Source organism: Hyperolius riggenbachi, chromosome 11 (assembly GCF_040937935.1).
Source record: "Hyperolius riggenbachi isolate aHypRig1 chromosome 11, aHypRig1.pri, whole genome shotgun sequence".
Classification (NCBI taxonomy): domain Eukaryota; kingdom Metazoa; phylum Chordata; class Amphibia; order Anura; family Hyperoliidae; genus Hyperolius; species Hyperolius riggenbachi.
The window spans coordinates 98,622,135-98,644,467 of NC_090656.1; the positions used below are offsets into that span (position 1 = coordinate 98,622,135).

Sequence of the window (22,333 nt, forward strand, 5' to 3'; positions counted from 1 at the left end):
ACATTCTTTTCAACAATTTTGTCCTAAAAGTTTTCCATTCCCTTTTAGGTGGACTATGTGTATACTCTTAGGCAGGGAAAGTAGGCCTGAAAGACTATTGAAAAAAAAATGTTAAAAAACTGAGAATGCAAATGCAAAGAAAAAAGAGTGCTGTGCCACAATAACCAATAACTGTATTGCAGCATGTGGGCGCTGTGGCTTAGTTGGTTAAAGCGCCTGTCTAGTAAACAAGAGATCTTGAGTTCAACTCTAAGCAGTGCCTTTGCTCTTCTTATTATCACCAAGTCATTGCCTGCTGTTTACATCCCAGATTTTCGGGATCACGTCTTTGAGCTTCACCCATATTTGCTCACAGGAAACTTGCATTCACTATGCCCACTGTTTCCACCACATCTGAACAAAGACATTTTCTTATCAGTTTGGTTTGATGTACTACCTTCCATCTCTGACAATAGGTAAAGGTCACTAACAAGTCTTTTGGGATGCTATGCTCAACATGGATGGGAGCTTAACCCGCACTTGCCTAGCCAAAACTTCTTCAAGTAAAATTGCTGCTTCTACAATAAGAAACATTGTATAAAACTTAATTACTAAGCCACAGCACCTACATGAAATATAATAGTGACTGGCTTCTGTGGCACAAAACTCATTGGTTTTGCCACAGCTTTCATTATCATATTTTGGAAGTTGCACAACATTCTTTTCAACAATTTTGTCCTAAAAGTTTTCCATTCCCTTTTAGGTGGACTATGTGTATACTCTTAGGCAGGGAAAAGTAGGCCTGAAAAACTATTGAAAAAAAAAATGTTAAAAAACTGAGAATGCAAATGCAAAGAAAAAAGAGTGCTGTGCCACAATAACCAATAACTGTATTTGCATGCATGTGGGCGCTGTGGCTTAGTTGGTTAAAGCACCTGTCTACTAAACAGGAGATCCTGAGTTCAACTCTCAGCAGTGCCTTTGCTCATCTTATTATCACCAAGTCATTGCCTGCTGTTTACATCCCAGATTTTCGGGATCACGTCTTTGAGCTTCACCCATATTTGCTCACAGGAAACTTGCATTCCTTATGCCCACTGTTTCCACCACATCTGAACAAAGACATTTTCTTATCAGTTTGGTTTGATGTACTAGCTTCCATCTCTGACAATAGGTAAAGGTCACTAACAAGTCTTTTGGGATGCTATGCTCAACATGGATGGGAGCTTAACCCACACTTGCCTAGCCAAAACTTCTTCAAGTAAAATTGCTGCTTCTACAATAAGAAATATTGTATAAAACTTAATTACTAAGCCACAGCACCTACATGAAATATAATAGTGACTGGCTTCTGTGGCACAAAACTCATTGGTTTTGTCACAGCTTTCATTATCATATTTTGGAAGTTGCACAACATTCTTTTCAACAATTTTGTCCTAAAAGTTTTCCATTCCCTTTTAGGTGGACTATGTGTATACTCTTAGGCAGGGAAAAGTAGGCCTGAAAAACTATTGAAAAAAAAATGTTAAAAAACTGAGAATGCAAATGCAAAGAAAAAAGAGTGCTGTGCCACAATAACCAATAACTGTATTGCAGCATGTGGGCGCTGTGGCTTAGTTGGTTAAAGCGCCTGTCTAGTAAACAAGAGATCCTGAGTTCAACTCTAAGCAGTGCCTTTGCTCTTCTTATTATCACCAAGTCATTGCCTGCTGTTTACATCCCAGATTTTCGGGATCACGTCTTTGAGCTTCACCCATATTTGCTCACAGGAAACTTGCATTCACTATGCCCACTGTTTCCACCACATCTGAACAAAGACATTTTCTTATCAGTTTGGTTTGATGTACTACCTTCCATCTCTGACAATAGGTAAAGGTCACTAACAAGTCTTTTGGGATGCTATGCTCAACATGGATGGGAGCTTAACCCGCACTTGCCTAGCCAAAACTTCTTCAAGTAAAATTGCTGCTTCTACAATAAGAAACATTGTATAAAACTTAATTACTAAGCCACAGCACCTACATGAAATATAATAGTGACTGGCTTCTGTGGCGCAAAACTCATTGGTTTTGCCACAGCTTTCATTATCATATTTTGGAAGTTGCACAACATTCTTTTCAACAATTTTGTCCTAAAAGTTTTCCATTCCCTTTTAGGTGGACTATGTGTATACTCTTAGGCAGGGAAAAGTAGGCCTGAAAAACTATTGAAAAAAAAATGTTAAAAAACTGAGAATGCAAATGCAAAGAAAAAAGAGTGCTGTGCCACAATAACCAATAACTGTATTTGCATGCATGTGGGCGCTGTGGTTTAGTTGGTTAAAGCGCCTGTCTAGTAAACAGGAGATCCTGAGTTCAACTCTCAGCAGTGCCTTTGCTCATCTTATTATCACCAAGTCATTGCCTGCTGTTTACATCCCAGATTTTTGGGATCACGTCTTTGAGCTTCACCCATATTTGCTCACAGGAAACTTGCATTCCCTATGCCCACTGTTTCCACCACATCTGAACAAAGACATTTTCTTATCAGTTTGGTTTGATGTACTACCTTCCATCTCTGACAATAGGTAAAGGTCACTAACAAGTCTTTTGGGATGCTATGCTCAACATGGATGGGAGCTTAACCCACACTTGCCTAGCCAAAACTTCTTCAAGTAAAATTGCTGCTTCTACAATAAGAAACATTGTATAAAACTTAATTACTAAGCCACAGCACCTACATGAAATATAATAGTGACTGGCTTCTGTGGCACAAAACTCATTGGTTTTGCCACAGCTTTCATTATCATATTTTGGAAGTTGCACATTCTTTTCAACAATTTTGTCCTAAAAGTTTTCCATTCCCTTTTAGGTGGACTATGTGTATACTCTTAGGCAGGGAAAAGTAGGCCTGAAAAACTATTGAAAAAAAAATGTTAAAAAACTGAGAATGCAAATGCAAAGAAAAAAGAGTGCTGTGCCACAATAACCAATAACTGTATTGCAGCATGTGGGCGCTGTGGCTTAGTTGGTTAAAGCGCCTGTCTAGTAAACAGGAGATCCTGAGTTCAACTCTCAGCAGTGCCTTTGCTCATCTTATTATCACCAAGTCATTGCCTGCTGTTTACATCCCAGATTTTCGGGATCACGTCTTTGAGCTTCACCCATATTTGCTCACAGGAAACTTGCATTCCCTATGCCCACTGTTTCCACCACATCTGAACAAAGACATTTTCTTATCAGTTTGGTTTGATGTACTACCTTCCATCTCTGACAATAGGTAAAGGTCACTAACAAGTCTTTTGGGATGCTATGCTCAACATGGATGGGAGCTTAACCCACACTTGCCTAGCCAAAACTTCTTCAAGTAAAATTGCTGCTTCTACAATAAGAAACATTGTATAAAACTTAATTACTAAGCCACAGCACCTACATGAAATATAATAGTGACTGGCTTCTGTGGCACAAAACTCATTGGTTTTGCCACAGCTTTCATTATCATATTTTGGAAGTTGCACAACATTCTTTTCAACAATTTTGTCCTAAAAGTTTTCCATTCCCTTTTAGGTGGACTATGTGTATACTCTTAGGCAGGGAAAAGTAGGCCTGAAAAACTATTGAAAAAAAAAATGTTAAAAAACTGAGAATGCAAATGCAAAGAAAAAAGAGTGCTGTGCCACAATAACCAATAACTGTATTGCAGCATGTGGGCGCTGTGGCTTAGTTGGTTAAAGCGCCTGTCTAGTCAACAGGAGATCTTGAGTTGAACTCTCAGCAGTGCCTTTGCTCATCTTATTATCACCAAGTCATTGCCTGCTGTTTACATCCCAGATTTTCGGGATCACGTCTTTGAGCTTCACCCATATTTGCTCACAGGAAACTTGCATTCCCTATGCCCACTGTTTCCACCACATCTGAACAAAGACATTTTCTTATCAGTTTGGTTTGATGTACTACCTTCCATCTCTGACAATAGGTAAAGGTCACTAACAAGTCTTTTGGGATGCTATGCTCAACATGGATGGGAGCTTAACCCACACTTGCCTAGCCAAAACTTCTTCAAGTAAAATTGCTGCTTCTACAATAAGAAACATTGTATAAAACTTAATTACTAAGCCACAGCACCTACATGAAATATAATAGTGACTGGCTTCTGTGGCACAAAACTCATTGCTTTTGCCACAGCTTTCATTATCATATTTTGGAAGTTGCACAACATTCTTTTCAACAATTTTGTCCTAAAAGTTTTCCATTCCCTTTTAGGTGGACTATGTGTATACTCTTAGGCAGGGAAAAGTAGGCCTGAAAAACTATTGAAAAAAAAATGTTAAAAAACTGAGAATGCAAATGCAAAGAAAAAAGAGTGCTGTGCCACAATAACCAATAACTGGATTGCAGCATGTGGGCGCTGTGGCTTAGTTGGTTAAAGCGCCTGTCTAGTAAACAGGAGATCCTGAGTTCAACTCTCAGCAGTGCCTTTGCTCATCTTATTATCACCAAGTCATTGCCTGCTGTTTACATCCCAGATTTTCGGGATCACGTCTTTGAGCTTCACCTATATTTGCTCACAGGAAACTTGCATTCCCTATGCCCACTGTTTCCACCACATCTGAACAAAGACATTTTCTTATCAGTTTGGTTTGATGTACTACCTTCCATCTCTGACAATAGGTAAAGGTCACTAACAAGTCTTTTGGGATGCTATGCTCAACATGGATGGGAGCTTAACCCACACTTGCCTAGCCAAAACTTCTTCAAGTAAAATTGCTGCTTCTACAATAAGAAACATTGTATAAAACTTAATTACTAAGCCACAGCACCTACATGAAATATAATAGTGACTGGCTTCTGTGGCACAAAACTCATTGGTTTTGCCACAGCTTTCATTATCATATTTTGGAAGTTGCACAACATTCTTTTCAACAATTTTGTCCTAAAAGTTTTCCATTCCCTTTTAGGTGGACTATGTGTATACTCTTAGGCAGGGAAAAGTAGGCCTGAAAAACTATTGAAAAAAAAATGTTAAAAAACTGAGAATGCAAATGCAAAGAAAAAAGAGTGCTGTGCCACAATAACCAATAACTGTATTTGCATGCACGTGGGTGCTGTGGCTTAGTTGGTTAAAGTGCCTGTCTAGTAAACAGGAGATCCTGAGTTCAACTCTCAGCAGTGCTTTTGCTCATCTTATTATCACCAAGTCATTGCCTGCTGTTTACATCCCAGATTTTCGGGATCACGTCTTTGAGCTTCACCCATATTTGCTCATAGGAAACTTGCATTCCCTATGCCCACTGTTTCCACCACATCTGAACAAAGACATTTTCTTATCAGTTTGGTTTGATGTACTACCTTCCATCTCTGACAATAGGTAAAGGTCACTAACAAGTCTTTTGGGATGCTATGCTCAACATGGATGGGAGCTTAACCCGCACTTGCCTAGCCAAAACTTCTTCAAGTAAAATTGCTGCTTCTACAATAAGAAACATTGTATAAAACTTAATTACTAAGCCACAGCACCTACATGAAATATAATAGTGACTGGCTTCTGTGGCACAAAACTCATTGGTTTTGCCACAGCTTTCATTATCATGTTTTGGAAGTTGCACAACATTCTTTTCAACAATTTTGTCCTAAAAGTTTTCCATTCCCTTTTAGGTGGACTATGTGTATACTCTTAGGCAGGGAAAAGTAGGCCTGAAAAACTATTGAAAAAAAAAATGTTAAAAAACTGAGAATGCAAATGCAAAGAAAAAAGAGTGCTGTGCCACAATAACCAATAACTGTATTGCAGCATGTGGGCGCTGTGGCTTAGTTGGTTAAAGCGCCTGTCTAGTAAACAAGAGATCCTGAGTTCAACTCTAAGCAGTGCCTTTGCTCTTCTTATTATCACCAAGTCATTGCCTGCTGTTTACATCCCAGATTTTCGGGATCACGTCTTTGAGCTTCACCCATATTTGCTCACAGGAAACTTGCATTCACTATGCCCACTGTTTCCACCACATCTGAACAAAGACATTTTCTTATCAGTTTGGTTTGATGTACTACCTTCCATCTCTGACAATAGGTAAAGGTCACTAACAAGTCTTTTGGGATGCTATGCTCAACATGGATGGGAGCTTAACCCGCACTTGCCTAGCCAAAACTTCTTCAAGTAAAATTGCTGCTTCTACAATAAGAAACATTGTATAAAACTTAATTACTAAGCCACATCACCTACATGAAATATAATAGTGACTGGCTTCTGTGGCGCAAAACTCATTGGTTTTGCCACAGCTTTCATTATCATATTTTGGAAGTTGCACAACATTCTTTTCAACAATTTTGTCCTAAAAGTTTTCCATTCCCTTTTAGGTGGACTATGTGTATACTCTTAGGCAGGGAAAAGTAGGCCTGAAAAACTATTGAAAAAAAAATGTTAAAAAACTGAGAATGCAAATGCAAAGAAAAAAGAGAGCTGTGCCACAATAACCAATAACTGTATTTGCATGCATGTGGGCGCTGTGGTTTAGTTGGTTAAAGCGCCTGTCTAGTAAACAGGAGATCCTGAGTTCAACTCTCAGCAGTGCCTTTGCTCATCTTATTATCACCAAGTCATTGCCTGCTGTTTACATCCCAGATTTTTGGGATCACGTCTTTGAGCTTCACCCATATTTGCTCACAGGAAACTTGCATTCCCTATGCCCACTGTTTCCACCACATCTGAACAAAGACATTTTCTTATCAGTTTGGTTTGATGTACTACCTTCCATCTCTGACAATAGGTAAAGGTCACTAACAAGTCTTTTGGGATGCTATGCTCAACATGGATGGGAGCTTAACCCACACTTGCCTAGCCAAAACTTCTTCAAGTAAAATTGCTGCTTCTACAATAAGAAACATTGTATAAAACTTAATTACTAAGCCACAGCACCTACATGAAATATAATAGTGACTGGCTTCTGTGGCACAAAACTCATTGGTTTTGCCACAGCTTTCATTATCATATTTTGGAAGTTGCACAACATTCTTTTCAACAATTTTGTCCTAAAAGTTTTCCATTCCCTTTTAGGTGGACTATGTGTATACTCTTAGGCAGGGAAAAGTAGGCCTGAAAAACTATTGAAAAAAAAATGTTAAAAAACTGAGAATGCAAATGCAAAGAAAAAAGAGTGCTGTGCCACAATAACCAATAACTGTATTGCAGCATGTGGGCGCTGTGGCTTAGTTGGTTAAAGCGCCTGTCTAGTCAACAGGAGATCTTGAGTTGAACTCTCAGCAGTGCCTTTGCTCATCTTATTATCACCAAGTCATTGCCTGCTGTTTACATCCCAGATTTTCGGGATCACGTCTTTGAGCTTCACCCATATTTGCTCACAGGAAACTTGCATTCCCTATGCCCACTGTTTCCACCACATCTGAACAAAGACATTTTCTTATCAGTTTGGTTTGATGTACTACCTTCCATCTCTGACAATAGGTAAAGGTCACTAACAAGTCTTTTGGGATGCTATGCTCAACATGGATGGGAGCTTAACCCACACTTGCCTAGCCAAAACTTCTTCAAGTAAAATTGCTGCTTCTACAATAAGAAACATTGTATAAAACTTAATTACTAAGCCACAGCACCTACATGAAATATAATAGTGACTGGCTTCTGTGGCACAAAACTCATTGGTTTTGCCACAGCTTTCATTATCATATTTTGGAAGTTGCACAACATTCTTTTCAACAATTTTGTCCTAAAAGTTTTCCATTCCCTTTTAGGTGGACTATGTGTATACTCTTAGGCAGGGAAAAGTAGGCCTGAAAAACTATTGAAAAAAAAATGTTAAAAAACTGAGAATGCAAATGCAAAGAAAAAAGAGTGCTGTGCCACAATAACCAATAACTGGATTGCAGCATGTGGGCGCTGTGGCTTAGTTGGTTAAAGCGCCTGTCTAGTAAACAGGAGATCCTGAGTTCAACTCTCAGCAGTGCCTTTGCTCATCTTATTATCACCAAGTCATTGCCTGCTGTTTACATCCCAGATTTTCGGGATCACGTCTTTGAGCTTCACCTATATTTGCTCACAGGAAACTTGCATTCCCTATGCCCACTGTTTCCACCACATCTGAACAAAGACATTTTCTTATCAGTTTGGTTTGATGTACTACCTTCCATCTCTGACAATAGGTAAAGGTCACTAACAAGTCTTTTGGGATGCTATGCTCAACATGGATGGGAGCTTAACCCACACTTGCCTAGCCAAAACTTCTTCAAGTAAAATTGCTGCTTCTACAATAAGAAACATTGTATAAAACTTAATTACTAAGCCACAGCACCTACATGAAATATAATAGTGACTGGCTTCTGTGGCACAAAACTCATTGGTTTTGCCACAGCTTTCATTATCATATTTTGGAAGTTGCACAACATTCTTTTCAACAATTTTGTCCTAAAAGTTTTCCATTCCCTTTTAGGTGGACTATGTGTATACTCTTAGGCAGGGAAAAGTAGTCCTGAAAAACTATTGAAAAAAAAATGTTAAAAAACTGAGAATGCAAATGCAAAGAAAAAAGAGTGCTGTGCCACAATAACCAATAACTGTAGTTGCATGCACGTGGGTGCTGTGGCTTAGTTGGTTAAAGTGCCTGTCTAGTAAACAGGAGATCCTGAGTTCAACTCTCAGCAGTGCTTTTGCTCATCTTATTATCACCAAGTCATTGCCTGCTGTTTACATCCCAGATTTTCGGGATCACGTCTTTGAGCTTCACCCATATTTGCTCATAGGAAACTTGCATTCCCTATGCCCACTGTTTCCACCACATCTGAACAAAGACATTTTCTTATCAGTTTGGTTTGATGTACTACCTTCCATCTCTGACAATAGGTAAAGGTCACTAACAAGTCTTTTGGGATGCTATGCTCAACATGGATGGGAGCTTAACCCGCACTTGCCTAGCCAAAACTTCTTCAAGTAAAATTGCTGCTTCTACAATAAGAAACATTGTATAAAACTTAATTACTAAGCCACAGCACCTACATGAAATATAATAGTGACTGGCTTCTGTGGCACAAAACTCATTGGTTTTGCCACAGCTTTCATTATCATGTTTTGGAAGTTGCACAACATTCTTTTCAACAATTTTGTCCTAAAAGTTTTCCATTCCCTTTTAGGTGGACTATGTGTATACTCTTAGGCAGGGAAAAGTAGGCCTGAAAAACTATTGAAAAAAAAATGTTAAAAAAATGAGAATGCAAATGCAAAGAAAAAAGAGTGCTGTGCCACAATAACCAATAACTGTATTGCAGCATGTGGGCGCTGTGGCTTAGTTGGTTAAAGCGCCTGTCTAGTAAACAAGAGATCCTGAGGTCAACTCTAAGCAGTGCCTTTGCTCTTCTTATTATCACCAAGTCATTGCCTGCTGTTTACATCCCAGATTTTCGGGATCACGTCTTTGAGCTTCACCCATATTTGCTCACAGGAAACTTGCATTCACTATGCCCACTGTTTCCACCACATCTGAACAAAGACATTTTCTTATCAGTTTGGTTTGATGTACTACCTTCCATCTCTGACAATAGGTAAAGGTCACTAACAAGTCTTTTGGGATGCTATGCTCAACATGGATGGGAGCTTAACCCGCACTTGCCTAGACAAAACTTCTTCAAGTAAAATTGCTGCTTCTACAATAAGAAACATTGTATAAAACTTAATTACTAAGCCACAGCACCTACATGAAATATAATAGTGACTGGCTTCTGTGGCACAAAACTCATTGGTTTTGCCACAGCTTTCATTATCATATTTTGGAAGTTGCACAACATTCTTTTCAACAATTTTGTCCTAAAAGTTTTCCATTCCCTTTTAGGTGGACTATGTGTATACTCTTAGGCAGGGAAAAGTAGGCCTGAAAAACTATTGAAAAAAAAATGTTAAAAAACTGAGAATGCAAATGCAAAGAAAAAAGAGTGCTGTGCCACAATAACCAATAACTGTATTTGCATGCATGTGGGCGCTGTGGCTTAGTTGGTTAAAGCACCTGTCTAGTAAACAGGAGATCCTGAGTTCAACTCTCAGCAGTGCCTTTGCTCATGTTATTATCACCAAGTCATTGCCTGCTGTTTACATCCCAGATTTTCGGGATCACGTCTTTGAGCTTCACCCATATTTGCTCACAGGAAACTTGCATTCCTTATGCCCACTGTTTCCACCACATCTGAACAAAGACATTTTCTTATCAGTTTGGTTTGATGTACTACCTTCCATCTCTGACAATAGGTAAAGGTCACTAACAAGTCTTTTGGGATGCTATGCTCAACATGGATGGGAGCTTAACCCACACTTGCCTAGCCAAAACTTCTTCAAGTAAAATTGCTGCTTCTACAATAAGAAACATTGTATAAAACTTAATTACTAAGCCACAGCACCTACATGAAATATAATAGTGACTGGCTTCTGTGGCACAAAACTCATTGGTTTTGCCACAGCTTTCATTATCATATTTTGGAAGTTGCACAACATTCTTTTCAACAATTTTGTCCTAAAAGTTTTCCATTCCCTTTTAGGTGGACTATGTGTATACTCTTAGGCAGGGAAAAGTAGGCCTGAAAGACTATTGAAAAAAAAATGTTAAAAAACTGAGAATGCAAATGCAAAGACAAAAGAGTGCTGTGCCACAATAGACAATAACTGTATTGCATCATGTGGGTGCTGTGGCTTAGTTGGTTAAAGCGCCTGTCTAGTAAACAGGAGATCCTGAGTTCAACTCTCAGCAGTGCCTTTGCTCATCTTATTATCACCAAGTCATTGCCTGCTGTTTACATCCCAGATTTTCGGGATCACGTCTTTGAGCTTCACCCATATTTGCTCACAGGAAACTTGCATTCGCTATGCCCACTGTTTCCACCACATCTGAACAAAGACATTTTCTTATCAGTTTGGTTTGATGTACTACCTTCCATCTCTGACAATAGGTAAAGGTCACTAACAAGTCTTTTGGGATGCTATGCTCAACATGGATGGGAGCTTAACCCGCACTTGCCTAGCCAAAACTTCTTTAAGTAAAATTGCTGCTTCTACAATAAGAAACATTGTATAAAACTTAATTACTAAGCCACAGCACCTACATGAAATATAATAGTGACTGGCTTCTGTGGCGCAAAACTCATTGGTTTTGCCACAGCTTTCATTATCATATTTTGGAAGTTGCACAACATTCTTTTCAACAATTTTGTCCTAAAAGTTTTCCATTCCCTTTTAGGTGGACTATGTGTATACTCTTAGGCAGGGAAAAGTAGGCCTGAAAAACTATTGAAAAAAAAATGTTAAAAAACTGAGAATGCAAATGCAAAGAAAAAAGAGTGCTGTGCCACAATAACCAATAACTGTATTGCAGCATGTGGGTGCTGTGGCTTAGTTGGTTAAAGTGCCTGTCTAGTAAACAGGAGATCCTGAGTTCAACTCTCAGCAGTGCCTTTGCTCATCTTATTATCACCAAGTCATTGCCTGCTGTTTACATCCCAGATTTTCGGAATCACGTCTTAGAGCTTCACCCATATTTGCTCACAGGAAACTTGCATTCGCTATGCCCACTGTTTCCACCACATCTGAACAAAGACATTTTCTTATCAGTTTGGTTTGATGTACTACCTTCCATCTCTGACAATAGGTAAAGGTCACTAACAAGTCTTTTGGGATGCTATGCTCAACATGGATGGGACCTTAACCCGCACTTGACTAGCCAAAACTTCTTCAAGTAAAATTGCTGCTTCTACAATAAGAAACATTGTATAAAACTTAATTACTAAGCCACAGCACCTACATGAAATATAATAGTGACTGGCTTCTGTGGCACAAAACTCATTGGTTTTGCCACAGCTTTCATTATCATATTTTGGAAGTTGCACAACATTCTTTTCAACAATTTTGTCCTAAAAGTTTTCCATTCCCTTTTAGGTGGACTATGTGTATACTCTTAGGCAGGGAAAAGTAGGCCTGAAAAACTATTGAAAAAAAAATGTGAAAAAACTGAGAATGCAAATGCAAAGAAAAAAGAGTGCTGTGCCACAATAACCAATAACTGTATTTGCATGCATGTGGGCGCTGTGGCTTAGTTGGTTAAAGTGCCTGTCTAGTAAACAGGAGATCCTGAGTTCAACTCTCAGCAGTGCCTTTGCTCATCTTATTATCACCAAGTCATTGCCTGCTGTTTACATCCCAGATTTTCGGGATCACGTCTTTGAGCTTCACCCATATTTGCTCACAGGAAACTTGCATTCCCTATGCCCACTGTTTCCACCACATCTGAACAAAGACATTTTCTTATCAGTTTGGTTTGATGTACTACCTTCCATCTCTGACAATAGGTAAAGGTCACTAACAAGTCTTTTGGGATGCTATGCTCAACATGGATGGGAGCTTAACCCGCACTTGCCTAGCCAAAACTTCTTCAAGTAAAATTGCTGCTTCTACAATAAGAAACATTGTATAAAACTTAATTACTAAGCCACAGCACCTACATGAAATATAATAGTGACTGGCTTCTGTGGCACAAAACTCATTGGTTTTGCCACAGCTTTCCTTATCATATTTTGGAAGTTGCACAACATTCTTTTCAACAATTTTGTCCTAAAAGTTTTCCATTCCCTTTTAGGTGGACTATGTGTATACTCTTAGGCAGGGAAAAGTAGGCCTGAAAAACTATTGAAAAAAAAATGTTAAAAAACTGAGAATGCAAATGCAAAGAAAAAAGAGTGCTGTGCCACAATAACCAATAACTGTATAGCAGCATGTGGGCGCTGTGGCTTAGTTGGTTAAAGCGCCTGTCTAGTAAACAGGAGATCCTGAGTTCAACTCTCAGCAGTGCCTTTGCTCATCTTATTATCACCAAGTCATTGCCTGCTGTTTACATTCCAGATTTTCGGGATCACGTCTTTGAGCTTCACCCATATTTGCTCACAGGAAACTTGCATTCCCTATGCCCACTGTTTCCACCACATCTGAACAAAGACATTTACTTATCAGTTTGGTTTGATGTACTACCTTCCATCTCTGACAATAGGTAAAGGTCACTAACAAGTCTTTTGGGATGCCATGCTCAACATGGATGGGAGCTTAACCCGCACTTGCCTAGCCAAAACTTCTTCAAGTAAAATTGCTGCTTCTACAATAAGAAACATTGTATAAAACTTAATTACTAAGCCACAGCACCTACATGAAATATAATAGTGACTGGCTTCTGTGGCGCAAAACTCATTGGTTTTGCCACAGCTTTCATTATCATATTTTGGAAGTTGCACAACGTTCTTTTCAACAATTTTGTCCTAAAAGTTTTCCATTCCCTTTTAGGTGGACTATGTGTATACTCTTAGGCAGGGAAAAGTAGGCCTGAAAAACTATTGAAAAAAAAATGTTAAAAAACTGAGAATGCAAATGCAAAGAAAAAAGAGTGCTGTGCCACAATAACCAATAACTAATAACTGTATAGCAGCATGTGGGCGCTGTGGCTTAGTTGGTTAAAGCGCCTGTCTAGTAAACAGGAGATCCTGAGTTCAACTCTCAGCAGTGCCTTTGCTCATCTTATTATCACCAAGTCATTGCCTGCTGTTTACATTCCAGATTTTCGGGATCACGTCTTTGAGCTTCACCCATATTTGCTCACAGGAAACTTGCATTCCCTATGCCCACTGTTTCCACCACATCTGAACAAAGACATTTACTTATCAGTTTGGTTTGATGTACTACCTTCCATCTCTGACAATAGGTAAAGGTCACTAACAAGTCTTTTGGGATGCCATGCTCAACATGGATGGGAGCTTAACCCGCACTTGCCTAGCCAAAACTTCTTCAAGTAAAATTGCTGCTTCTACAATAAGAAACATTGTATAAAACTTAATTACTAAGCCACAGCACCTACATGAAATATAATAGTGACTGGCTTCTGTGGCACAAAACTCATTGGTTTTGCCACAGCTTTCATTATCATATTTTGGAAGTTGCACAACATTCTTTTCAACAATTTTGTCCTAAAAGTTTTCCATTCCCTTTTAGGTGGACTATGTGTATACTCTTAGGCTGGGAAAAGTAGGCCTGAAAAGCTATTGAAAAAAAAATGTTAAAAAACTGAGAATGCAAATGCAAAGAAAAAAGAGTGCTGTGCCACAATAACCAATAACTGTATAGCAGCATGTGGGCGCTGTGGCTTAGTTGGTTAAAGTGCCTGTCTAGTAAACAGGAGATCCTGAGTTCAACTCTCAGCAGTGCCTTTGCTCATCTTATTATCACCAAGTCATTGCCTGCTGTTTACATCCCAGATTTTCGGGATCACGTCTTTGAGCTTAACCCATATTTGCTTACAGGAAACTTGCATTCCCTATGCCCACTGTTTCCACCACATCTGAACAAAGACATTTTCTTATCAGTTTGGTTTGATGTACTACCTTCCATCTCTGACAATAGGTAAAGGTCACTAACAAGTCTTTTGGGATGCTATGCTCAACATGGATGGGAGCTTAACCCACACTTGCCTAGCCAAAACTTCTTCAAGTAAAATTGCTGCTTCTACAATAAGAAACATTGTATAAAACTTAATTACTAAGCCACAGCACCTACATGAAATATAATAGTGACTGGCTTCTGTGGCACAAAACTCATTGGTTTTGCCACAGCTTTCATTATCATATTTTGGAAGTTGCACAACATTCTTTTCAACAATTTTGTCCTAAAAGTTTTCCATTCCCTTTTAGGTGGACTATGTGTATACTCTTAGGCAGGGAAAAGTAGGCCTGAAAAACTATTGAAAAAAAAATGTTAAAAAACTGAGAATGCAAATGCAAAGAAAAAAGAGTGCTGTGCCACAATAACCAATAACTGTATTGCAGCATGTGGGCGCTGTGGCTTAGTTGGTTAAAGCGCCTGTCTAGTAAACAGGAGATCCTGAGTTCAACTCTCAGCAGTGCCTTTGCTCATCTTATTATCACCAAGTCATTGCCTGCTGTTTACATCCCAGATTTTCGGGATCACGTCTTTGAGCTTCACCCATATTTGCTCAACGGAAACTTGCATTCGCTATGCCCACTGTTTCCACCACATCTGAACAAAGACATTTTCTTATCAGTTTGGTTTGATGTACTACCTTCCATCTCTGACAATAGGTAAAGGTCACTAACAAGTCTTTTGGGATGCTATGCTCAACATGGATGGGAGCTTAACCCGCACTTGCCTAGCCAAAACTTCTTCAAGTAAAATTGCTGCTTCTACAATAAGAAACATTGTATAAAACTTAATTACTAAGCCACAGCACCTACATGAAATATAATAGTGACTGGCTTCTGTGGCACAAAACTCATTGATTTTGCCACAGCTTTCATTATCATATTTTGGAAGTTGCACAACATTCTTTTCAACAATTTTGTCCTAAAAGTTTTCCATTCCCTTTTAGGTGGACTATGTGTATACTCTTAGGCAGGGAAAAGTAGGCCTGAAAAACTATTGAAAAAAAAATGTTAAAAAACTGAGAATGCAAATGCAAAGAAAAAAGAGTGCTGTGCCACAATAACCAATAACTGTATTTGCATGCATGTGGGCGCTGTGGCTTAGTTGGTTAAAGCGCCTGTCTAGTAAACAGGAGATACTGAGTTCAACTTTCAGCAGTGCCTTTGCTCATCTTATTATCACCAAGTCATTGCCTGCTGTTTACATCCCAGATTTTCGGGATCACGTCTTTGAGCTTCACCCATATTTGCTCACAGGAAACTTGCATTCCCTATGCCCACTGTTTCCACCACATCTGAACAAAGACATTTTCTTATCAGTTTGGTTTGTTGTACTACCTTCCATCTCTGACAATAGGTAAAGGTCACTAACAAGTCTTTTGGGATGCTATGCTCAACATGGATGGGAGCTTAACCCACACTTGCCTAGCCAAAACTTCTTCAAGTAAAATTGCTGCTTCTACAATAAGAAACATTGTATAAAACTTAATTACTAAGCCACAGCACCTACATGAAATATAATAGTGACTGGCTTCTGTGGCACAAAACTCATTGGTTTTGCCACAGCTTTCATTATCATATTTTGGAAGTTGCACAACATTCTTTTCAACAATTTTGTCCTAAAAGTTTTCCATTCCCTTTTAGGTGGACTATGTGTATACTCTTAGGCAGGGAAAAGTAGGCCTGAAAAACTATTGAAAAAAAAAATGTTAAAAAACTGAGAATGCAAATGCAAAGAAAAAAGAGTGCTGTGCCACAATAACCAATAACTGTATTGCAGCATGTGGGCGCTGTGGCTTAGTTGGTTAAAGCGCCTGTCTAGTAAACAGGAGATCCTGAGTTTAACTCTCAGCAGTGCCTTTGCTCATCTTATTATCACCAAGTCATTGCCTGCTGTTTACATCCCAGATTTTCGGGATCACGTCTTTGAGCTTCACCCATATTTGCTCACAGGAAACTTGCATTCCCTATGCCCACTGTTTCCACCACATCTGAACAAAGACATTTTCTTATCAGTTTGGTTTGATGTACTACCTTCCATCTCTGACAATAGGTAAAGGTCACTAACAAGTCTTTTGGGATGCTATGCTCAACATGGATGGGAGCTTAACCCGCACTTGCCTAGCCAAAACTTCTTCAAGTAAAATTGCTGCTTCTACAATAAGAAACATTGTATAAAACTTAATTACTAAGCCACAGCACCTACATGAAATATAATAGTGACTGGCTTCTGTGGCACAAAACTCATTTGTTTTGCCACAGCTTTCATTATCATATTTTGGAAGTTGCACAACATTCTTTTCAACAATTTTGTCCTAAAAGTTTTCCATTCCCTTTTAGGTGGACTATGTGTATACTCTTAGGCAGGGAAAAGTAGGCCTGAAAAACTATTGAAAAAAAAATGTTAAAAAACTGAGAATGCAAATGCAAAGAAAAAAGAGTGCTGTGCCACAATAACCAATAACTGTATTGCAGCATGTGGGCGCTGTGGCTTAGTTGGTTAAAGCGCCTGTCTAGTAAACAGGAGATCCTGAGTTCAGCTCTCAGCAGTGCCTTTGCTCATCTTATTATCACCAAGTCATTGCCTGCTGTTTACATCCCAGATTTTCGGGATCACGTCTTTGAGCTTCACCCATATTTGCTCACAGGAAACTTGCATTCACTATGCCCACTGTTTCCACCACATCTGAACAAAGACATTTTCTTATCAGTTTGGTTTGATGTACTACCTTCCATCTCTGACAATAGGTAAAGGTCACTAACAAGTCTTTTGGGATGCTATGCTCAACATGGATGGGAGCTTAACCCACACTTGCCTAGCCAAAACTTCTTCAAGTAAAATTGCTGCTTCTACAATAAGAAACATTGTATAAAACTTAATTACTAAGCCACAGCACCTACATGAAATATAATAGTGACTGGCTTCTGTGGCACAAAACTCATTGGTTTTGCCACAGCTTTCATTATCATATTTTGGAAGTTGCACAACATTCTTTTCAACAATTTTGTCCTAAAAGTTTTCCATTCCCTTTTAGGTGGACTATGTGTATACTCTTAGGCAGGGAAAAGTAGGCCTGAAAAACTATTGAAAAAAAAATGTTAAAAAACTGATAATGCAAATGCAAACAAAAAAGAGTGCTGTGCAACAATAACCAATAACTGTATTGCAGCATGTGGGTGCTGTGGCTTAGTTGGTTAAAGCGCCTGTCTAGTAAACAGGAGATCCTGAGTTCAACTCTCAGCAGTGCCTTTGCTCATCTTATTATCACCAAGTCATTGCCTGCTGTTTACATCCCAGATTTTCGGGATCACGTCTTTGAGCTTCACCCATATTTGCTCAACGGAAACTTGCATTCGCTATGCCCACTGTTTCCACCACATCTGAACAAAGACATTTTCTTATCAGTTTGGTTTGATGTACTACCTTCCATCTCTGACAATAGGTAAAGGTCACTAACAAGTCTTTTGGGATGCTATGCTCAACATGGATGGGAGCTTAACCCGCACTTGCCTAGCCAAAACTTCTTCAAGTAAAATTGCTGCTTCTACAATAAGAAACATTGTATAAAACTTAATTACTAAGCCACAGCACCTACATGAAATATAATAGTGACTGGCTTCTGTGGCACAAAACTCATTGGTTTTGCCACAGCTTTCATTATCATATTTTGGAAGTTGCACAACATTCTTTTCAACAATTTTGTCCTAAAAGTTTTCCATTCCCTTTTAGGTGGACTATGTGTATACTCTTAGGCAGGGAAAAGTAGGCCTGAAAAACTATTGAAAAAAAAATGTTAAAAAACTAAGAATGCAAATGCAAAGAAAAAAGAGTGCTGTGCCACAATAACCAATAACTGTATTTGCATGCATGTGGGCTTTGTGGCTTAGTTGGTTAAAGCGCCTGTCTAGTAAACAGGAGATCCTGAGTTTAACTTTCAGCAGTGCCTTTGCTCATCTTATTATCACCAAGTCATTGCCTGCTGTTTACATCCCAGATTTTCGGGATCACGTCTTTGAGCTTCACCCATATTTGCTCACAGGAAAGTTGCATTCACTATGCCCACTGTTTCCACCACATCTGAACAAAGACATTTTCTTATCAGTTTGGTTTGATGTACTACCTTCCATCTCTGACAATAGGTAAAGGTCACTAACAAGTCTTTTGGGATGCTATGCTCAACATGGATGGGAGCTTAACCCGCACTTGCCTAGCCAAAACTTCTTCAAGTAAAATTGCTGCTTCTACAATAAGAAACATTGTATAAAACTTAATTACTAAGCCACAGCACCTACATGAAATATAATAGTGACTGGCTTCTGTGGCACAAAACTCATTGGTTTTGCCACAGCTTTCATTATCATATTTTGGAAGTTGCACAACATTCTTTTCAACAATTTTGTCCTAAAAGTTTTCCATTCCCTTTTAGGTGGACTATGTGTATACTCTTAGGCAGGGAAAAGTAGGCCTGAAAAACTATTGAAAAAAAAATGTTAAAAAACTGATAATGCAAATGCAAAGAAAAAAGAGTGCTGTGCCACAATAACCAATAACTGTATTGCAGCATGTGGGCGCTGTGGCTTAGTTGGTTAAAGCGCCTGTCTAGTAAACAGGAGATCCTGAGTTCAACTCTCAGCAGTGCCTTTGCTCATCTTATTATCACCAAGTCATTGCCTGCTGTTTACATCCCAGATTTTCGGGATCACGTCTTTGAGCTTCACCCATATTTGCTCAACGGAAACTTGCATTCGCTATGCCCACTGTTTCCACCACATCTGAACAAAGACATTTTCTTATCAGTTTGGTTTGATGTACTACCTTCCATCTCTGACAATAGGTAAAGGTCACTAACAAGTCTTTTGGGATGCTATGCTCAACATGGATGGGAGCTTAACCCGCACTTGCCTAGCCAAAACTTCTTCAAGTAAAATTGCTGCTTCTACAATAAGAAACATTGTATAAAACTTAATTACTAAGCCACAGCACCTACATGAAATATAATAGTGACTGGCTTCTGTGGCACAAAACTCATTGGTTTTGCCACAGCTTTCATTATCATATTTTGGAAGTTGCACAACATTCTTTTCAACAATTTTGTCCTAAAAGTTTTCCATTCCCTTTTAGGTGGACTATGTGTATACTCTTAGGCAGGGAAAAGTAGGCCTGAAAAACTATTGAAAAAAAAATGTTAAAAAACTGAGAATGCAAATGCAAAGAAAAAAGAGTGCTGTGCCACAATAACCAATAACTGTATTTGCATGCATGTGGGCGCTGTGGCTTAGTTGGTTAAAGCGCCTGTCTAGTAAACAGGAGATCCTGAGTTCAACTTTTAGCAGTGCCTTTGCTCATCTTATTATCACCAAGTCATTGCCTGCTGTTTACATCCCAGATTTTCGGGATCACGTCTTTGAGCTTCACCCATATTTGCTCACAGGAAACTTGCATTCCCTATGCCCACTGTTTCCACCACATCTGAACAAAGACATTTTCTTATCAGTTTGGTTTGATGTACTACCTTCCATCTCTGACAATAGGTAAAGGTCACTAACAAGTCTTTTGGGATGCTATGCTCAACATGGATGGGAGCTTAACCCACACTTGCCTAGCCAAAACTTCTTCAAGTAAAATTGCTGCTTCTACAATAAGAAACATTGTATAAAACTTAATTACTAAGCCACAGCACCTACATGAAATATAATAGTGACTGGCTTCTGTGGCACAAAACTCATTGGTTTTGCCACAGCTTTCATTATCATATTTTGGAAGTTGCACAACATTCTTTTCAACAATTTTGTCCTAAAAGTTTTCCATTCCCTTTTAGGTGGACTATGTGTATACTCTTAGGCAGGGAAAAGTAGGCCTGAAAAACTATTGAAAAAAAAATGTGAAAAAACTGAGAATGCAAATGCAAAGAAAAAAGAGTGCTGTGCCACAATAACCAATAACTATATAGCAGCATGTGGGCGCTGTGGCTTAGTTGGTTAAAGCGCCTGTCTAGTAAACAGGAGATCCTGAGTTTAACTTTCAGCAGTGCCTTTGCTCATCTTATTATCACCAAGTCATTGCCTGCTGTTTACATCCCAGATTTTCGGGATCACGTCTTTGAGCTTCACCCAAATTTGCTCACAGGAAACTTGCATTCGCTATGCCCACTGTTTCCACCACATCTGAACAAAGACATTTTCTTATCAGTTTGGTTTGATGTACTACCTTCCATCTCTGACAATAGGTAAAGGTCACTAACAAGTCTTTTGGGATGCTATGCTCAATATGGATGGGAGCTTAACCCGCACTTGCCTAGCCAAAACTTCTTCAAGTAAAATTGCTGCTTCTACAATAAGAAACATTGTATAAAACTTAATTACTAAGCCACAGCACCTACATGAAATATAATAGTGACTGGCTTCTGTGGCGCAAAACTCATTGGTTTTGCCACAGCTTTCATTATCATATTTTGGAAGTTGCACAACATTCTTTTCAACAATTTTGTCCTAAAAGTTTTCCATTCCCTTTTAGGTGGACTATGTGTATACTCGTAGGCAGGGAAAAGTAGGCCTGAAAAACTATTGAAAAAAAATGTTAAAAAACTGAGAATGCAAATGCAAAGAAAAAAGAGTGCTGTGCCACAATAACCAATAACTGTATTGCAGCATGTGGGCGCTGTGGCTTAGTTGGTTAAAGCGCCTGTTTAGTAAACAGGAGATCCTGAGTTCAACTCTCAGCAGTGCCTTTGCTCATCTTATTATCACCAAGTCATTGCCTGCTGTTTACATCCCAGATTTTCGGAATCACGTCTTAGAGCTTCACCCATATTTGCTCACAGGAAACTTGCACTCGCTATGCCCACTGTTTTCACCACATCTGAACAAAGACATTTTCTTATCAGTTTGGTTTGATGTACTACCTTCCATCTCTGACAATAGGTAAAGGTCACTAACAAGTCTTTTGGGATGCTATGCTCAACATGGATGGGAGCTTAACCCGCACTTGCCTAGCCAAAACTTCTTCAAGTAAAATTGCTGCTTCTACAATAAGAAACATTGTATAAAACTTAATTACTAAGCCACAGCACCTACATGAAATATAATAGTGACTGGCTTCTGTGGCACAAAACTCATTGGTTTTGCCACAGCTTTCATTATCATATTTTGGAAGTTGCACAACATTCTTTTCAACAATTTTGTCCTAAAAGTTTTCCATTCCCTTTTAGGTGGACTATGTGTATACTCTTAGGCAGGGAAAAGTAGGCCTGAAAAACTATTGAAAAAAAAATGTTAAAAAACTGAGAATGCAAATGCAAAGAAAAAAGAGTGCTGTGCCACAATAACCAATGACTGTATTGCAGCATGTGGGTGCTGTGGCTTAGTTGGTTAAAGCGCCTGTCTAGTAAACAGGAGATCCTGAGTTCAACTCTCAGCAGTGCCTTTGCTCATCTTATTATCACCAAGTCATTGCCTGCTGTTTACATCCCAGGTTTTCGGAATCACGTCTTAGAGCTTCACCCATATTTGCTCACAGGAAACTTGCATTCACTATGCCCACTGTTTCCACCACATCTGAACAAAGACATTTTCTTATCAGTTTGGTTTGATGTACTACCTTCCATCTCTGACAATAGGTAAAGGTCACTAACAAGTCTTTTGGGATGCTATGCTCAACATGGATGGGAGCTTAACCCGCACTTGCCTAGCCAAAACTTCTTCAAGTAAAATTGCTGCTTCTACAATAAGAAACATTGTATAAAACTTAATTACTAAGCCACAGCACCTACATGAAATATAATAGTGACTGGCTTCTGTGGCACAAAACTCATTGGTTTTGCCACAGCTTTCATTATCATATTTTGGAAGTTGCACAACATTCTTTTCAACAATTTTGTCCTAAAAGTTTTCCATTCCCTTTTAGGTGGACTATGTGTATACTC

General features: G+C 38.9%; 19 non-coding genes across 19 annotated transcripts; all 19 read left to right on the top strand.

The window, feature by feature from the left end:
* Nucleotides 1-886: 886 nt before the first annotated feature.
* On the top strand, nt 887-960 carry TRNAS-ACU (transfer RNA serine (anticodon ACU)). The gene has a single exon. It is a non-coding gene; the product is annotated as a tRNA-Ser (tRNA).
* A 1,318-nt stretch (nt 961-2,278) lies between these two features.
* On the top strand, nt 2,279-2,352 carry TRNAT-AGU (transfer RNA threonine (anticodon AGU)). Its single transcript has one exon. It is a non-coding gene; the product is annotated as a tRNA-Thr (tRNA).
* A 618-nt stretch (nt 2,353-2,970) lies between these two features.
* TRNAT-AGU (transfer RNA threonine (anticodon AGU)) lies at nt 2,971-3,044 on the top strand. The gene has a single exon. It is a non-coding gene; the product is annotated as a tRNA-Thr (tRNA).
* Nucleotides 3,045-4,361: 1,317 nt separating this feature from the next.
* TRNAT-AGU (transfer RNA threonine (anticodon AGU)) lies at nt 4,362-4,435 on the top strand. The gene has a single exon. It is a non-coding gene; the product is annotated as a tRNA-Thr (tRNA).
* Nucleotides 4,436-6,451: 2,016 nt separating this feature from the next.
* Nucleotides 6,452-6,525, top strand: TRNAT-AGU (transfer RNA threonine (anticodon AGU)). The gene has a single exon. It is a non-coding gene; the product is annotated as a tRNA-Thr (tRNA).
* A 1,316-nt stretch (nt 6,526-7,841) lies between these two features.
* On the top strand, nt 7,842-7,915 carry TRNAT-AGU (transfer RNA threonine (anticodon AGU)). The gene has a single exon. It is a non-coding gene; the product is annotated as a tRNA-Thr (tRNA).
* Nucleotides 7,916-9,930: 2,015 nt separating this feature from the next.
* TRNAT-AGU (transfer RNA threonine (anticodon AGU)) lies at nt 9,931-10,004 on the top strand. The gene has a single exon. It is a non-coding gene; the product is annotated as a tRNA-Thr (tRNA).
* A 621-nt stretch (nt 10,005-10,625) lies between these two features.
* On the top strand, nt 10,626-10,699 carry TRNAT-AGU (transfer RNA threonine (anticodon AGU)). The gene has a single exon. It is a non-coding gene; the product is annotated as a tRNA-Thr (tRNA).
* A 621-nt stretch (nt 10,700-11,320) lies between these two features.
* Nucleotides 11,321-11,394, top strand: TRNAT-AGU (transfer RNA threonine (anticodon AGU)). The gene has a single exon. It is a non-coding gene; the product is annotated as a tRNA-Thr (tRNA).
* Nucleotides 11,395-12,017: 623 nt separating this feature from the next.
* TRNAT-AGU (transfer RNA threonine (anticodon AGU)) lies at nt 12,018-12,091 on the top strand. Its single transcript has one exon. It is a non-coding gene; the product is annotated as a tRNA-Thr (tRNA).
* Nucleotides 12,092-12,712: 621 nt separating this feature from the next.
* TRNAT-AGU (transfer RNA threonine (anticodon AGU)) lies at nt 12,713-12,786 on the top strand. Its single transcript has one exon. It is a non-coding gene; the product is annotated as a tRNA-Thr (tRNA).
* Nucleotides 12,787-13,414: 628 nt separating this feature from the next.
* Nucleotides 13,415-13,488, top strand: TRNAT-AGU (transfer RNA threonine (anticodon AGU)). Its single transcript has one exon. It is a non-coding gene; the product is annotated as a tRNA-Thr (tRNA).
* Nucleotides 13,489-14,109: 621 nt separating this feature from the next.
* TRNAT-AGU (transfer RNA threonine (anticodon AGU)) lies at nt 14,110-14,183 on the top strand. Its single transcript has one exon. It is a non-coding gene; the product is annotated as a tRNA-Thr (tRNA).
* A 621-nt stretch (nt 14,184-14,804) lies between these two features.
* Nucleotides 14,805-14,878, top strand: TRNAT-AGU (transfer RNA threonine (anticodon AGU)). The gene has a single exon. It is a non-coding gene; the product is annotated as a tRNA-Thr (tRNA).
* Nucleotides 14,879-16,197: 1,319 nt separating this feature from the next.
* TRNAT-AGU (transfer RNA threonine (anticodon AGU)) lies at nt 16,198-16,271 on the top strand. Its single transcript has one exon. It is a non-coding gene; the product is annotated as a tRNA-Thr (tRNA).
* Nucleotides 16,272-17,587: 1,316 nt separating this feature from the next.
* TRNAT-AGU (transfer RNA threonine (anticodon AGU)) lies at nt 17,588-17,661 on the top strand. The gene has a single exon. It is a non-coding gene; the product is annotated as a tRNA-Thr (tRNA).
* Nucleotides 17,662-18,979: 1,318 nt separating this feature from the next.
* TRNAT-AGU (transfer RNA threonine (anticodon AGU)) lies at nt 18,980-19,053 on the top strand. The gene has a single exon. It is a non-coding gene; the product is annotated as a tRNA-Thr (tRNA).
* Nucleotides 19,054-21,065: 2,012 nt separating this feature from the next.
* Nucleotides 21,066-21,139, top strand: TRNAT-AGU (transfer RNA threonine (anticodon AGU)). The gene has a single exon. It is a non-coding gene; the product is annotated as a tRNA-Thr (tRNA).
* Nucleotides 21,140-21,760: 621 nt separating this feature from the next.
* TRNAT-AGU (transfer RNA threonine (anticodon AGU)) lies at nt 21,761-21,834 on the top strand. The gene has a single exon. It is a non-coding gene; the product is annotated as a tRNA-Thr (tRNA).
* Nucleotides 21,835-22,333: the final 499 nt, after the last annotated feature.